Raw genomic sequence first — 17,223 nt, forward strand, 5'->3', positions numbered from 1 at the left:
ACGCTAAAGATTCTCTAAAAATGCAGATTCTGGGTTTTTCTGTGTCAAATGGATTTCTAGGATCCCTGGTAATCTGTAAGCTCCTTGGGTCATCATGGACTATCAAGTTGTGGGTTTTAAAGTATTTAGTACATGCAGCACTATTATAATAATTCATAAATATTATAGACTAAGTGCCAGAATCTCAGATGGTATAAACAGGTATAGCTCAACTGAATTCAGTGGCAATTTATGTCAGCTTGGGGATCTGACATTAATAATTTAGTCAGTGAAACCAGTGTTGTAACAGTACATGTATGGCCCCAAAGTAGATTTCCTCCTTCTCTAAGGAACTTGGTTACCATGGTAATGGGTACTGTATCAGAACTATCACAGATAGAACAGTGGACAACTTTAAAGTGCTTCCTTCCCACCCAAAAATACCATCTTTCCCTACTCACTAACAGTTCTGGAGTCTCTGCTGGTCTTAGATTCCGAGCCTCACTTATTTCTGGAATTTCTGCCATGCTTTCATGTGTTCTGGACTGGCCCCCGAGCTCTCTGGCTGTTGGGTTGGCTCTGCTGGATGAGTTGTTGGGATAGTGAAGTCACTCTCTTAAAGCTGTTCCTGGGGTGGAGAGCTTATTGAACTCCTCTCAGTAGAACACCTCAGTCTCACCTGTATGGAGGGGACATAGTATCATTCTCCTCTCTTCTTATGAATTGTGCTTTCATTGTTCTGGTTCTGCAAAACTGTGTACATACTACAACGGAATCTTAAACTCTTGTGCCCCGAGCAGCAGAATGGAATTGAAATTGATTTAGCCATTTGAAAGATTTCCATATGTATGACTCCTTTAACAGTTTTGTGGGTTTTTATGTCCCTTTTGATTAGCTATCAAAATAGGGTACTGAGTAGTTAGGGATAACTGCCTTCTCTATCCAGTGCCACCAGAAACACAGAAGGTAGCAAAGAAAAGGGCCACTGTCAGGAAGATATGTGGGCAAGTGGTGAAATTGGAAGGGGTAGAGAAGATGTTATAAAAATCTTGGAGAACCAGCACATAAAGGCTTGAATGCCTTGGTCTAGATAATGAGGCCTAGAAGGAAGTAGAGCCCAACAATAATGGAACAAAGGGGTCACAGCAGAGAGCGAGAATGTCTTTGAACATCGAGAGGGGTTTGGATCAGACTTTGAAGAGCCTGTCTTTTGCTGAGACAAGTCAACTTGCTGTCCTCCTCCAACTCTATCCTAAAAGCTCAGTTTTTTGGCAAACCTCCCACCACTAACCACTCATCCCTGCTTGTCTGCCTTACCTCACAATCTTATAACCTCACCCACATTATGTTACAATTTTAAATTGTTTAAAAATAAATAAATAAATCCAAAGTCATATGAAAGTAACAAGGTACACACCATCTTTGCACTACCTCTTTCACTACTTCCCTCCTTTCTTTGTCTGATTTTAGGTTGCAATAATTATAAATAATAATAAATAAACCTACTAGCAGAGGTCAGAGCAAAACTTTAGAAGAAAACATTTTAGCATAGGACTCTGGGCTAAATTCTGACTTGGCTCACCATGCTGAAGGCACCAGGGTAGCAAAAGATGTCAATCAGAGCAGAAATTGCCCCGACCAAAAAGCTTTGAACTATAAGAAATGAAAGAGATGCCTGTGGACAAATCAGGGAACCCCGGGGGCAGAAAGTTAGGGATGGAGTTTCATTCAAATGTAGAGAATAAGAGAGCGGCTCCTGGATTTGTGGGGGAGAATATAGTGGTTATGTCACTCTCCACTTCACAATGATTTCTGTGGGGAGTGGGAAATGACTGAGAAAGTGGGAGCATATCATCCATGTTCTGGGGATCAGAATGTACCAGCACTTCCCCCCTGCATCTGAATTTCAGCACTGAAAGAGAGGCAGGGCCCTTGGAACAGAACTCCTTTACACCAGTTTTGTCCTGTTTTATTTCCACTGAAATGCACTGAGTCACACCATGTAAAACTAATGTAATGGAACAGAGAGAATCAGGGCCAGAATGCGGTGAATAAGGGGAAGAAAAAGAGAAGAATTGAAAAGGTACTGAGAGGCCCATTGTTGATGGATCCAATTCTAGAAAGCCAAGTCAGTTAAGATGATTATCAGTCTAAGACAGTTTTAAATTTTCAATGAAGTTTATATCGTTGAGTAGTCTATGCAAGAAAAAAAATGCTTGATTACAATCTGCAAAATATGTCTTCATTTTAAGACTGTTTGATAAACTCTAGAATATTACAGCAGTCAAAGCCATTTTCCAAACCCCAAATTCCTTCTCTCAAACTCTAGTAATATCAGTTTTAACTAATCAAATAGCATTGCATTCCCTGCTGGTCCATAGACCTATATGGAATTGCCTACTGTGTAAGTCAGGGAAGAATTCAACCCTCGGGGCCTGATCCAAAATCCATGTAAGTCAATGGGAAGATTCCTAATGGACTCAGATGGAAGTGGATCAGACCCTTAGTGAGCATTGAGACAAACCTAAATATACAAGTAAAGCACATGCATTGCAGTATTTGTGCAAAACAAAAATGCTCATAAATAATGCATGTCCTGTTCTCAGATAAACATAAGGGCTGAAAAAAACCTTGTTACCTCACAACACTGGACTACTTAAGCAACTTTGGCGTTTAAGCAAGAACCTACAGTTATTACACTTATGACTGAGAGTAACTGGTATTTTCTGGCTGACTTATTCTCCACTCTGTTTTCCCAATATAGGAGAGGTCACATATGTTTGTGTGATAAATACGGGATACAAGAAATACAGTAACAGATGGTAAAGAACTAAGTGTACTGATAGTACAGTGAAAATCGAGTAAACACCTGACATATTATTGGTGCTTTATGGATAATTACAATAAATAACAGTTATTGCTTTATGCTACTCATCAGGTTCCTTATGTTAGCATCCTGTATAAATGTGCTCTGTGTACAAAGAATAAATTAAAAAATGATACCAAAAGTGAAAATAAATGAGTTGAAGATTTGCCTTATTTGCAAAGGTCAGGCAAACATTAGCAATCAGCAACTTATTAGGAATAAAGCAATCCAACCATCTTTAAGTTATCGTTTTCATAATGTGGGGTTTAGTGATACTGGCACAGCAGAATGAAATGGAGACATATGGCATATGTTGGCTTGTACTATGGGTATAGAGCACCCTCTGCTTTCTTTTGATTAAATAACACTCCAGGGCTCGGAAATAACCTGGATGTTGTTTTTCTGCAGATTTTTGCACAGAAATCTGAAGAAAGAATTTGTCTATAGGGTTCATTAACTGTTGGCCTCTGCTGGCAGTAACCCATGTTATATAGGCCACTATTGTGACATCCTCAAAAGAACTCCCTGAAGGAGGCAAAGTCTAGAAGGAGAATATCTACTCTGAAGTTTTCCACCTTCCCTGAACTATATCTGCAGAGCCACCCCAGGAGGGGAGAATGTGGCTTTGAAAAATAACACCTTTGTTATTCCAAGTGTTAGAGATGAAGCAGAGTTTTCAGATGGCCCCAAGGTTTTTGCACCCTTCACCAAACACAGATGGAAACTGGACTCTTTGAACTGCTTTGAAAATCTGTTACCATGCATTGCTGTGGGGCCTGTGAAGCAACCATTGCTAACTTCTGTCTGCCTGCAATTTTTATGGCCATGTGATGACAAGGGATTAAATAGCTTCATTTTAGAATCAGACAGCTTTTAAATGTAAAAACAACAAAGAAGGCAACAACAACAACAAAAAAGCCCAATAATTCCCAGCTGAAGGCAAAATCTTAATAGACGCCAAGGTAATATCTCAATGAAGGAGACTAATTTTGAAATAAAATGTGAGCTGCTTAGAATTTTGGAATTATATTTTAGACTCTAGTTGCAAAACCTTTTATAGTATTATGATCTTAAAACATTTGGCTCCTGCAAACTAAAGATTCTTAAATTGGGATCAGAAGGGGCAATCTATTTGAATTTAGGAACTTATCTAAATAATTATAGTATATGATACAATTGCTGTTCTTTATAGTGCATTATTTCTATTTAGTGCCTATATTATATACGGAGATATATATAATAGAGATTTTGGAACAAATTGTCCATCTATATATAGGAATGAAACATTCTCTGTGAATCATATGAACTAACTGTTTAGTTGATAAATATGACAGAGCTTTCTCTGACAGTGGATCGCCTTGCTTATGTGTAATTTATACAAGCAGTATTTACTGTAGCTGATAGTAAACAACTGCTTAGTCCTTTTATATGGACAACATAGAGACACTTACGAGTTTTTTCCTCACTTCGGTGAAACTGAATGCAGATGTATGAATCAAAAGATTATAACACTCTCAAAAGCTCAGTGTATTTTGGTTATAATGACTAATTTGGGCAGATCAAAGTCTAATCAGTTCAACTAAATGATATCAGCAGAGCTGTATACTTAGTACTGTACTCTGCCATATACCTTTGTGATCAATATTATGGTTTTATGTAAACACATCCACCACATTTTTCAAATGATAGAATCAAAGCCTGACTTTAAAAAATAAATAGATCTGTTTTAAAATGAGCTCCTCGCACTAACGATGAGTGAATTGATTTGGATACAATAAGAACCTGACTAAACCTTTGCCTACGTTTAAAACGTAATCTGAACTGAAACATTCTGAATGTTCCACAAAGTCCCTTGACTCCAACCCCCATTGCTTACCTCCAGTAGCAGGCCTTCTGTTCAAGGATTGCAAGTTGGCCCACTTCCCTCTCCCACCAAAGGTCCTCTTCAGTCAGAAGGTGGCCAGATGGCTTGCTCCTTTCTTCATTATAGCAGATAGTTGTCAGCAGGACACATCAGATCAAAATAAAAGGATGTAATAGTCCAAAATACTGTGGTATCACTTTATGAGCTGTAGTGCCTGGGATATTACAGTAAAATACTGTAGATGTATATGAACAATGGTCACTTCACTATATCCTACGAAATTGTCTTTTAAAATTTTTAATTTTATTGTGCTTCCTTGCAATTTTGTGCACTAAGAGTGCACCATGGGACTGGAAAACCTTGGTACACAGGATCAAAAGTTCTGGAGGTTTTGATCAGACAAGTCCTGGAAAGTGAACATGCTTACCTGAACTCAGCTGTAACTTTCAAATCTGTTGCAGAGGTGAATAGCTCTTCCAGTTTCTGTATATTGCCCTGATTAATGTTTGATTGCGATCAAGTTGCGGTGGAATAGTCTATAATAAAAGGTATAGATGTGAAGTGAGGAGGAGGGAAGGGAAACTTTCCCTATGGAGCTTTAATCATGCAGCTCCCATGAACACTGCTGAAACATCTGGGCCCAGATATTAAAATATAGCTCCATTGATAATTCAGAGAGTTCTGCACATTTTGGCAAAAGTCATTTCAAATCTGAGGCCAGGAACAGATCAGCACTCTATTGCTAATTCAAGAGTCATTTTGAAATAATACTGAAAACATCTAGGGCTAAAGTCCCCTTGGCAGAAAATCCAGAAAATTAATAGCAAATTATATTCTTCCTAAAGGTTCTTTCAGCCATCCTATAGATTTTTAATGGAGATTTATATCCCTTCTATAGAATTCTACAAGACAAAACAAAACAAAAAAACGTAGAAGGATATAATTTTCTATCAAGTTTTATAGGTCTTTAAAGTAACCATTATGGACCATTATTAATGTCAATAGAGTCCTACAAAAATATTGCTACTAGTCCTATAGGATTTTTCCATAAGTGTTGCTCTAAGTCATGCTTCATTAAAATCAGTACAGCCTTACAACTGTAACTGGCAGCACATTTTGGCCCCTTTGATCTCAAGACTTCATTGTCTGGGTATACCGCAAGAAGGACAGGAGGCTTATTATGGGTTTTAATCAGGCCACAACTTTATTGTATAGATGTCTGGGACTACCCGACAGATAAAGTGTACAGTGCAGGCAACTCCATGCTTATTCAAATAAATTCTCTGGGGCTTTTACCAGCTCCCCTTTGTTTAATCCATGCTTATTCAAATCAATTCTCCAGGGCTTCCACCCCGCCGCCCCTTTGTTTCCATCCAGGTCCCCCAGCCGACCCATGTCTTGGACCTTAACATCCACCAGCCTCGTAGGAGGGTTAAGGAGGGCTATGAGAACAGGGGGGGGGGGGCAGAGGGGAAGGGTTGGCTCCCTGCCGTACCGATCATGGGAGTCCCCGAACCCTCTCCCCCATTCTGTTTCTTTATGGAGTACCTCCTTTTAAGTTCTTTACCAGGCCATTTATCTGGTCACTGGCTGCCCTCCCTATGGCGTATCTGCACTGAACATCCACCCAATATTACAAAATAAGTTGTGACATATGGCCTACCACCTTTTCTATTCACCAGAAAAGGTCCATCCTCACACCCGCTGTGAGGCAGGCAAAAAAACCACACTCTATAGAAGCCCATTCTGGTTGTGCAGGAAAAATTCCTTCCCAGGCCCCATTTAAAAGGAGCGACTGGCGTAATGCCCACAGCAAGTCCTAACCCAGCCTGCCATTCACCTTCACTAGGGGAGGGAGGGTGGGTGCTGGCTTCCTCGCTGCTTTCACACAGAGACTTGCCCCACTCAGGTTTTGTACATTTATGCACATTCCTGGGGGGGGGGGAATGGGGGGGAGTCATTGCTGCAAAGTTGACCACCAAGAACCTTTTGCAGCAGTTTTTGACCTTCTTCCTCTCCCTCCCACCTCCCCACCCACAAAGTAGAGCTGCCCTTCTTTTGGTAAGCCCAGACAAATTCTGCCCCCTATAGTTGTGGTGCAGTCATTTTTAATATCTGCAGTGAAGTTCTCAGAATCTACAGATAATGAGTCTGAGTCTCCTCTCACACCAGTTCATAGCACTGGCCTGATGTCCTTTATGCTCCCTTGAATTTGGGGTCTGCCAGGGGACAGCTTGGCCCTTGGCACTAGTTATAGCAGCATTATGTTTAGGCTATATGTGCCACGCTGGAATGGCCACCTACAGGGGTTGCGCTAGATCATCAGCACAGCAACTTTCAGGCACATCTTGTCCGCCAGCCAAGTCCTGGGTCACTCCCCACAACCCAGACAGGGGGAGAGAAGTGGCAAAGAGCCCTGTGCCACCCAGAGGTTTTTCTATGCTGGGAAGATACTTGGATAGCCTAAAAATCTATATGAAAGATGTGGGTTTTGTTTTAAAACCTTCTGGAATGCATATGAGTCCAGTCCTAACATGGTACCAACACATGCAACTGCTGTTGAAAGAGTGGGCCATCTATAATTTTTTTAAATTGGAGAATAAGAATAACTGGCTTTTTTCCCCTTTCTATTTGTTCCCTAGTTATTTAGCTCCATGAGTACTATTCTTTTTTTTATTTATGCCTCTGGGACATGCACAGTCCTTTGTGCAGTTAAACCTTCTGAAAATTACAAGTCCTAAATTGCAAAGAAGAGAATATCAACATCACGTGACCTCTGTGAAAGAGTTATGTTATATTTTGTTTAAATTATGCTAAATTCTAAGGCATGTACAGTCTGAGTAAGGGCAAAACAGGGCCCTTGGTTTTGTTTGGGCATATTTAGATGAGGTATTAACTATGAATTATACATTTTGTATTGGAGGAGAGTATAAGTTTCTGGAGCCTGAGGCCGCCTGTTGTTGCCTAGCTCTGTTTCTACTTAAACTTGTAATACACAGGAAAGTGGATACTTGCCAAGCACACAGCCAACATGGGATCTCCAGTTTCTCAGCTAACCAGGATTGATTACTGTCCTTAGGAACTGAATTTTTTTTATGTTTTAAAAATATTCTATAGTGGACCAAAAGACAGGCAGCTATGTTGAACGGTCACATATCATTGCTTCTCTCTTTTGGGACTTTGCTTTTGATTTAGCCTTGCAAAATCAAAAGCCAAGAGAAAGAGAGTCATCAATCAGCAAAAGTGGAAGTAACAGGAAGACATAACATAAAAAATATTTTATCCTCTTGTGTGCATCACTGTTATATCCAATAGGGCAGTTTTCCAAAGGAAAAACAAATGAGTAATCTTGTGCTTATTTAAAAGAATAATTTCTGTCTTTGTGAAATCATAATTATTTCTTCCATTTTTCAGAACTTTATTTTATTGTTGCTGCACCAGCACACAATCAACTTTTTATGTAATCTGGGCCAGATTCACATCGGTATTACTCCAGTTTTATATCAAAGCAACTCCCATCATCTCCTGTGTTTCCTTTGGGCTCAACTGCTACCTTTCTTCATCCTGTATATTCCCTGTCTCGTTGAGTATTCCCAGTGCTTTCAATTGAGTATTTGCTGAGTAAGGTACTATTCTGTATTCAGAAGGGTATCGAAATGTGGACCCTAGTATGAACCAACACGATGGAAAGTGATCCTGCAATATGTTAAAGGGCTGACAGATCTGTTCTCTCACGATCCAAACCTTGCAAACAGTACTCACATGAGTTGTCCTCACAGGTAGTGTCAATGATGCCAATAGGAATACTTGCATGAATAAAGACTATTAATGTGAGGAAGGGTTTGCATGATCTAGTCATCGACTCACAGGTAACTCCCTCTAATATAAATGAGAGTTATGCATCTGCATCAAGGAAAAGATGTATCTCAAAAGATAAGGATCCATCCAGCAGAAGTTTTACTAAGAGAGAACTCACTAGCAAAATAAACTATTTAAATACACAATTTTAGCTATAATTTTCTGTAACTCATGTGCCCAATTACAGAAGATTTAATTTCACTCCATAAATGGTATGTGTTTTCCTGCAGGAACCCAAAACACAGATTTTTACACAGAAAGACAGTTAGTGAAATGGGTCAGCAGGAATAATCCAGTTTATTCTAAGGACTGGAAATATTGTTTTAAAAAATCTGGAAATGGCAGGTAATTCTATCATAAGTGCTCACTACAACTGATCATTAAAAATGATGGGCTGACCCTTGTAAAGAGCCTTTTAAATAGTCATGCCTATAGGCCCAACCACTAAAGTGGGCATCTTGAGTAAATTTTGACAAATTAGTAGTTCCACTGAAGTCACTGGGATTACTCATGGGAATAACATTGTTCACTCGCATGTTTGCAGGATTGGCTGCTACAGTTTAGGGAAGGTACTATAGAAGTTGAGGATGATGAGAAAAATGCTAATGACCTTGTATTATGAAAATATTCAGTTCTTATATCTGACATCTTTGCAACACAAGAAACAATCAGATAAAACTGTAATACCATAATTAATTCCAAACTATTACATGGATATGTTTTGAGTTTTCCCCATTGTAAACTATACTTTTGTAGAAGAACTTTCCAATTTTACATTGGATTTGCTGCAGTATGATATGGTGTGAGAGGTTACAGTATACTGAAAATTAGACAAGTGTTCAAAATTGTGTTGTATAGGTTGGTTCATGAAATGATCCTTATTGCCAAAAATGATTTTGGGCTCTTTACCCAAATATGCATTTTCAGATAATTATTAGATAATTGTACAAAGAAAATGCATTGGGCTACATGCTGTTCCTTTGCCATTTTTTTCATGGAGGGACCAGGAAACTGAATTTCCTCCACACATTGATCTTTTTCCCGCATTCACTTCTGTTGTTGGCTTGGTCCACCAGCCGCATCAAATCAATAGGGGGTTCAGCCTGCAAAGAGGTAAACAACCTAAATTTCCTGTCTTTGCTGCACAAATCACTTTCCATTATGGGGACTGTAGCTGTATTGACCAGCAGTAACTCTAAAATTGATTTCAGATCTAAAACAATCCTGTGCCCCACACATTTTGGCCCATTGTGCTTAGCAGATAATAAACTGACTGCTGCTATAACAGGAATATGACTTGTATCATTCTGATGGCAAAGAGGACAAGAAGATGTAGAACACATGCCAAAGTGCAGCTTCTGTATTACGTCTCTAAAAATTTTTACTACTTTTAAACTAGCACAGGGCAAACATTGTAGTAACATTTCTAGAAGAATTTTAAAATAAATAAAAATAAATTCAGTGTACTCACCCTCCTTTTTGTGATTGTACATTCCACATGTAATTCGACTCCCTCAGGAAACGGATGGGTAGGATCCCCTGGGGGACTAACATGAAGGGGAAAGGAGTACAGGATAGCTGGCTGTATTTAAAGGAATCCCTGTTGAGGTTACAGGGACAAACCAACCCAATGAGTCGAAAGAATAGTAAATATGGCAGGCGACCAGCTTGGCTTAATGGTGAAATCCTAGCGGATCTTAAACATAAAAAAGAAGCTCACAAGAAGTGGAAGGTTGGATATATGACCAGGGAAGAGTATAAAAATATTGCTCGGGCATGTAGGAATGAAATCAGGAGGGCCAAATCGCACCTGGAGCTGCAGCTAGCAAGAGATGTCAAGAGTAACAAGAAGGGTTGCTTCAGGTATGTTGGCAACAAGAAGAAAGCCAAGGAAAGTGTGGGCCCCTTACTGAATGAGGGAGGCAACCTAGTGACAGAGGATGTGGAAAAAGCTAATGTGCTCAATGCTTTTTTTGCCTCTGTCTTCACTAACAAGGACAGCTCCCAGACTGCTGTGCTGGGCATCACAAAATGGGGAGTAGATGGCCAGCCCTCTGTGGAGAAAGAGGTGGTTAGGGACTATTTAGAAAAGCTGGATGTGCACAAACTCATGGGGCCGGACGAGTTGCATCCGAGAGTGCTAAACGAATTGGCGGCTGTGATTGCAGAGCCATTGGCCATTATCTTTGAAAACTCATGGCGAACGGGGGAAGTCCCAGATGACTGGAAAAAGGCTAATGTAGTGCCAATCTTTAAAAAAGGGAAGAAGGAGGATCCTGGGAACTACAGGCCAGTCAGCCTCACCTCAGTCCCTGGAAAAATCATGGAGCAGGTCCTCAAGGAATCAATCCTGAAGCACTTACATGAGAGGAAAGTGATCAGGAACAGTCAGCATGGATTCACCAAGGGAAGGTCATGCCTGACTAATCTAATCGCCTTCTATGATGAGATTACTGGTTCTGTGGATGAAGGGAAAGCAGTGGATGTATTGTTTCTTGACTTTAGCAAAGCTTTTGACACGGTCTCCCACAGTATTCTTGTCAGCAAGTTAAAGAAGTACAGGCTGGATGAATGCACTATAAGGTGGGTAGAAAGTTGGCTAGATTGTCAGGCTCAATGGGTAGTGATCAATGGCTCCATGTCTAGTTGGCAGCTGGTGTCAAGTGGAGTGCCCCAGGGGTCGGTCCTGGGGCCGGTTTTGTTCAATATCTTCATAAATGATCTGGAGGATGGTGTGGATTGCACTCTCAGCAAATTTGCGGATGATACTAAATTGGGAGGAGTGGTTGATACACTGGAGGGCAGGGATAGGATACAGAGGGACCTAGACAAATTGGAGGATTGGGCCAAAAGAAATCTGATGAGGTTCAATAAGGATAAGTGCAGGGTCCTGCACTTAGGACGGAAGAACCCAATGCACAGCTACAGACTAGGGACCGGAATGGCTAGGCAGCAGTTCTGCGGAAAAGGACCTAGGGGTGACAGTGGACGAGAAGCTGGATATGAGTTAGCAGTGTGCCCTTGTTGCCAAGAAGGCCAATGGCATTTTGGGATGTATAAGTAGGGGCATAGCGAGCAGATCAAGGGACGTGATCGTTCCCCTCTATTCGATATTGGTGAGGCCTCATCTGGAGTACTGTGTCCAGTTTTGGGCCCCGCACTACAAGAAGGATGTGGATAAATTGGAGAGAGTCCAGCGAAGGGCAACAAAAATGATTAGGGGTCTGGAACACATGACTTATGAGGAGAGGCTGAGGAAACTGGGATTGTTTAGTCTGCAGAAGAGAAGAATGAGAGGGGATTTGATAGCTGCTTTCAACTACCTGAGAGGTGGTTCCAGAGAGGATGGTTCTAGACTATTCTCAGTGGTAGAAGAGGACAGGACAAGGAGTAATGGTCTCAAGTTGCAGTGGGGGAGGTTTAGGTTGGATATTAGGAAAAACTTCTTCACTAGGAAGATGGTGAAACACTGGAATGCCTTACCTAGGGAGGTGGTAGAATCTCCTTCCTTAGAAGTTTTTAAGGTCAGGCTTGACAAAGCCCTGGCTGGGAGGATTTAATTGGGGATTGGTCCTGCTTTGAGCAGGGGGTTGGACTAGATGACCTCCTGAGGTCCCTTCCAACCCTGATATTCTATGATTCTATGATTCTATTCCATGATTCTAATTCACTCTAGGACCGTGTGGGTCTCTGTCTTCCTCTTGTGGCTGCTGTACATGAGAGATTTATACATTTTATTACTACTTCTAGCTAATGGACTTGGCTCTCACTTCAGCAAAACAAGAGGTTTAATCCTTTGCTCAAACAGTAGAGGGAGGATAGTATACTGGATAGGGCACTGGCTTTAGGTCCTAGTTTAGCGACAGACTTCCTGCGTGACCTGGAAAATCACTTAATTTACTCTGTTTTTTCACTTCTCCATCTGCAAAATAAGGACAATAACTTACAGGAGGTTTTTTTGAGGGTTTTTTTTTTGAGGTCTCAAATAGTAGGGATGATGGGCATATAAAAGTACCAAGATATAGTTTTAATGCTGAAGGTCCCAGATTCAACCACTACTGTCAGTTCCAGGGGGATTAGTTACACTTACATAAATACTTGTGGAAAGGAGCTTTTCAACTCTTACCATTGCGTGCTCATAAACAGAGCTGGGTGAGAACCAGATTTTCTGATTCATGTGATTCAAAATGTTGTGATTTTGAATATTTTCCATTCCAAAATGAAACATAATTTAAACATTTCAAAATTTCCTGCAAAATGGAATTCTGAAAAAAAATAATCTCAGGCTGAGTGAAATGTTTTGTTTTGATTTTGAGCCTTTATCACTTTTAAACTATTTTTATATAAAAAATCATTTATTTTCAAAAAGTCATTTTGAAACAAAAATTCAACATTTTCCATATTGGAAATTTTGAAGTGGGATGTTTCAAGATTATCAAAGTGCTTTACATCTTTTTTTTCTAAATGATCTTTTATCAAAATGAAAACATTTGTCAGTGTGTTCATTTTAACAAAAATGTCCTTTATTGTTGTTCGTGAAAAAAAATGACAATAATTTCTGACCAGCTGTATTCATGACTAGCATATTTACATTTGCATTAGAAGTACTCAAGTGGTCTTGACACAGGACAAGGCAGGCCTTTATTAGAAATCTTAGATCTGCTCTATGTTTGGCTTCCTCCCAGATCAAAGGAATTTGGGGACTTGTAGTTCTCAGGGATCACTGTGACCACAGGTTAAGAGCAAATCCTGCTAAGAAGCCAAGCCACAATCTCAGCGTGAGTAGAGCTAGCTAGAACAGCAGCTTGTTGGTAGGGGCCTGGGCAAGACCTGCTCTGGGATTCCCTGATAAGCAGATGCTGAAAAAGAATCTTGGGGAAAAGGACCATAGAGGGAGAGATGGAAGTCAGTTAGCCTGGATAGGAGGTAATCCTGGGGGAAGGCTAAAGCAAAATTTGAGGCTGAAGCAGATGGCTGCTTTGTTGTTTAGGGCTTTGGGCCTAGAGTCTGTGGTAGATAAGGGAGCTAATGTGCTCTCCTTTTGGCTGTGTCCTTTGGGGGGATGAGTGGATACTCCTGCAACCAATGGGTACAGGGCTGTTGTGACCAACTAAAGATGAGATTACACAGACCCTAGAGAGAGGGCTGTGATCTGGGGAAGGTGAATGACTTTTTGTGGAATCCCTGAACTGAAGAGTAAAAGGAATTAGACTCTTTATTACCCTTCAGGGGACTGAGGGAGCTTATAGTTTGGCTGAAGGGCTAAACTACTCAAGACCAGGAGAAAACTGAGACACAGGCAGATCCTGTCCTGCTAATTGGGAGAAAATGGAGGCCTGGCCACACTTACTGTCAATAAGGTAAGCAATCTTTTCATAACATACTTCAAATAAAAACCCTATGGATGTGCGAGTGTGAGGCAGACACAGAGAGTGGCGGAAAGAGAAATAAACCAACCGTTGGTGCTCCAAGTCTTTTATGTTATCCCCTTGATTATCCCGGTTTGTGTCCTGTGCATCTGCTTCCCTGCTTCTAGCCATATGTTTTGGTAGTCTGTATGCCTGTGGAAGCCATGGTTTGTTCATTTTTATGATGTTAAAGCCCCTGCATATTTGCTGTGGAGATTCAAGTTCACCTGTTGGTGACTACAGCATCTGCTGTACTCAGAAGGCACTTAGAGGAAAGGCTCGGCTTACCAGTGGGAGTTGTACAGCTGAACGTAAAACAAGGCCAGCTATGGGTCCCTGTACTGCTACCAATACAGCCAAGGTTCTATACTGGCAGATATAACAATAGTATACTGGCCATATGTGCAGCCTTTCCCTGGGATGAAGTCTGCAGCTTGGCAGCAATAAAATCAAAGTCAAAGTATTCCAGGATTTCCCACAGAGCACTCCCCTCACTCAGCTACTACTTTCACATTAGTCCTGCCTGGCATTTCCATTATGGGGATTCCTGTCACACACACAGCCACTGGGTCAGTTGATCTTTTCTTCCTCTCTTTAAAGCAGGAAAGAAGACCTAGTATTTTCAAGCAGGCGTGGGGGAGGCATGGGCCACTTATAGGTCTTTCAGAGCCTTCCTGCTTATGTAGCTTTACTTTGTTTTGTTTTGGTATCCCATCAGGCAGTTGTTTATGGATTTCAATATGTATCACTGACCATGTCTGTGGACTGGAGGTGTTACAGAGTCATTATTAATGACCACTCTGCTGGTGTTAAGTGCAGACTGCTGAATCTGAGTGGAGCATGGATGGCAGGTAGCTAATTGATACTCCTAGAGCTAATCCAGGATGTGAAATTTCACTGTGTTGCTGCCTTCTCCTTCATCAGGTGGCATGGAATTTGATTCTCCACATGAAGCTCCTGGAGGATGTTGTACGGCATGAGATCAGCTGAAGTGTTCACAAATCTTCCTGGTTGTGATAAGAATCCCACAAAGTTCTCATTGAGTGATGAGGGAGCAATTGAAACAATACACATTGCAGAATGCGTATAGAAAACGTCCATCATGCACTGCCTTCCTTGTATTTTGCCACTTGTCAGAGACTACAGACCTGAATGAGAGACTATATCACCATCCTGGAAGTGTGCAGTGTGACATGAGGATTGCTACTGCTGAATTCAGCTCATTGTGGCTTGTCCATGTGTCTGCAGTTAGATGGATCCTCTCATGGTGACATGAATATGCCTTGCTACCTTGCTGATCAGCAGAGCCCTGATAGAGCCTGTTTTGTGGGGAGCAGAAGGGGAAAGGAGGTACATGCTATCATGAAGTGGTAGCAACTATCATTTTAAAAAAAAAAAAACAAAAAAAAAACCCTCCGGTCACATGTAATAAGTGCCAGCGTCTTTGCATCGGCAGCATTCACTAAAGAGGACTGAGGTTGCTCATGGTGGTACTTTTTGCCCATTTAACCCTAAACTAAATTCAGCTGGCATAGGAAAACGCTGAGGCTCTTAGGAACAACTGAGTCCATTGCTGGTTCTGCTGCCCTGTCTCCACATCAGAAAAGGCATTTCCCTGAGTCATTGTTTAGTGATGAAAGGGGCACCCCAAGATGCTGCTGACCCTAGCTTTTCTGATGAGTGTATACATTGCTATGATTATGCTTTATATGGTTACTGAGAAATGAAATACTCAGCTCTTAGGGGTCAGTCTGCATGTAACTGTTCCCTGACATACTGCACCAATTATATGAGTTGGATCACTGGGAAAAATACTCACAGCTATAATTTGTTTTTGGTGTTTCCAATGAGATTGCCTGTGTGAAGCATTAGAAACATAAATAGGGCTTCAGGGACTTGCATCATCTCTTGTGTTTGGTCTCTTATTCGAGCTCCAATTTCACCGCCACAACCCATCACAGAAGGTAAAGGTACTTTGTTATGGACACTGTTAAGGAAGGTATTAGCAATGTTCTGTAAGAGCTCCTCTTCTAGTACCTTCTCTATGACTCCATTTCATCACCTTTCTGCTTCTTCATTCCCAAATCATCATGAGTAATGAGTTCCATAGTAGCATTGTCATTTATCTTGGTATACCCCAGAAATATGTCACTCTCTGCTAAACAGTCTTCTCCAGTCACCATAACAATACACTGAACTAGTCAGACTACAGCAGAACAATAAGCACCACGTCTCCCTGAAGTCTGAACTCAAAGTTCTTGACTGCTTTCTCTGTCACATTGAACAAACTGGCCTGATATTTCCTTGCAGTAGCCCATTGCCATCTGAAGCTGGCAGAAGGGGTGTGTTATGACAAAACTGTGCTGGTTCCCATGTTAGGGCTGATGCTTGTCTCATGCTAGGAGCTAAATATACGAACTGTGCAGAGCAGTTTCTTCATCCTTTGCAGTTATGACTCCTTTCTTCTATCCATTCAATGACTAGGAATGACAGTTATTATATAGTACAATAAAGATACTAACCCAGGAGGAGGACACTTGTCCCGAGGCACAGAGACAATGAAACATACCATTCAAGCATCTGTCCACACCCTCCACAGACATAAATACCTAGGATCGTGCTGACAGAAAACTCCAGGCCAGAAAATTCTATAAAGAACCTGGTATATTATGTGTGGGGTGGGAAATTCTTAATACACCAGAGCAGAGTGTTCCATGTCCGGAACCCTAGCCTGAGGCCAGGACTACAAAGGCTAGAAAGAAAAAGACCGTTGGGGAACAGCTACAGTTCCATTAAACTCTTATGACCAGTCAAAATTAACCAAAACATATAGGAACACACCATAGAAAAATTAAATTTGTAAAATAATTCAGAGTAAATTCATAGAGTAATTTAAAATGAAGGAAATCTCTCTGCTCACAAATATTCCTGATAAAGAATGTTGAGCAGATAAAAAGGCTGAATCTGCTGTCATTTATACTCTGTTCTTCAAACCTTTAACTTTTATTGTTTCCATATTTGTTTCCAGTACAGCAATGGCTCACCATTTCCTTTGTATCAAATGAGGATCTGGCCCTAAGTCTTTTTGTATTAACTTAGTATGTAAATTTTCTGGCATATTTAATGCTAAAGGTCACCTGCTTGATTTTGTTCTTTCTCTGGATTGTAGCAACCCTTGGAAGGTTGTTAATTGATTGTAATTATTTTAGTTAATCAATTTCGGGTATGAGGCACCTGTTTTACATGCA

Source organism: Eretmochelys imbricata, chromosome 9 (genome assembly GCF_965152235.1).
Source record: "Eretmochelys imbricata isolate rEreImb1 chromosome 9, rEreImb1.hap1, whole genome shotgun sequence".
Classification (NCBI taxonomy): domain Eukaryota; kingdom Metazoa; phylum Chordata; order Testudines; family Cheloniidae; genus Eretmochelys; species Eretmochelys imbricata.